This window comes from Diceros bicornis, chromosome 27 (genome assembly GCF_020826845.1).
Source record: "Diceros bicornis minor isolate mBicDic1 chromosome 27, mDicBic1.mat.cur, whole genome shotgun sequence".
Taxonomy (NCBI): Eukaryota; Metazoa; Chordata; class Mammalia; order Perissodactyla; family Rhinocerotidae; genus Diceros; species Diceros bicornis.
In genome coordinates this window covers 42,320,464-42,321,698 of record NC_080766.1, presented here as the reverse complement: position 1 = coordinate 42,321,698, position 1,235 = coordinate 42,320,464, and positions in this window count along the sequence as shown.

The following is a 1,235-nucleotide window of genomic DNA, read 5'->3' as shown; positions in this document are numbered from 1 at the left end:
TCCCATGCCCTCTTCAGGAGCACTGCTCTGCCCAAATCTCCACGTGTTCACCAACCTGGAAGCTCTCCTAACCTTGTTCTTTTGGGGTTTTATGGAGGCTCCTTTACATAGGCATGATTGATTACATCATTGGCCATTGGAGATTGATTCAACCTTCAGCCCCTCTCCACTCCTCAGAGGTCCGGAAGGTGAGACTGAAAGTTCCAACCCTCTAATCTCATGGTTGGTTCTCCTGGCCATTAGCCCCCATGCTTATGTGCTTTCCAAAAGTCACCTCAGTAACACAAACTCAGGTGTGTTTGAAAGGGGTTTGTTCTGAATATCAAGACACCTTTATCACTCTTATCACTTAGGAAATTCCAAGGGTTTTAGGAGCTCTGTGCCAGAAACTGGACGAAGACCAAAAAATATATTTCTTATTATAAATCACAATATCACGAATGATTATACCAATTTATGCACCCACCCTCAGGAAGCGAGAGAGCCCTCCCACCACACTTTCACCAAAACAAGATAGACTTAATCCTGCTCGTATTTTCCAATCTCATAAAAGGAAAAGTCTCTTGTTTTAACTTGCCTTTCTCTGTTTATCCATGAGATGAGGCTCTCCTGTTTGTGGGCCATTTGTGTTTCTCCAGTGAATTCATATTCTTCACCCTTTATTCTAGTTTTAAAACCTTTTTATTATTGATTTAAACTAGCTTCTTATACACCAAGGAGAGTCACCCTTTGACTGGCATATATTTTACAAGTATTTTCATCAAGTTGCTGGCTTATCTTTTACCTTTATTCACAATGTCTTCATAATGTGGCTTTCCACGTTTAGGTAATCAAAACTCTGCCACTCTTCCTGTACGCTTTCTGGATTTCTTGCCAGCTTAGAAAGGAGATATCGTTTATAATAGAAAAATTAAAAAGGAAAAAAAAAAGAAAGAAAGCGTTGACCTAAATTTCCAAAGATTGCTACTGGCTAATTAAATTGTGGCTCATTTGCTGAAGGGAAAATCAAAGACGATCATTATGATGTTGCAGAGAGGCCAACGGACAGGTTACGATGACTTCTGTGACAAAGTAGAATCCACAGAGGCGTTTAGACTCTGGCCGTCCATTCCCCCACACCACCCAGGGGTCAGCAGGGGCTCGGTGCCAGGCGCTGGAGGTCCAGCTGCGGAGGGAACCAGCCCCTGCTCCACAGAGCCTGCACGCCAGTGCTAAGCTCTGAAAACCAGCAGAGG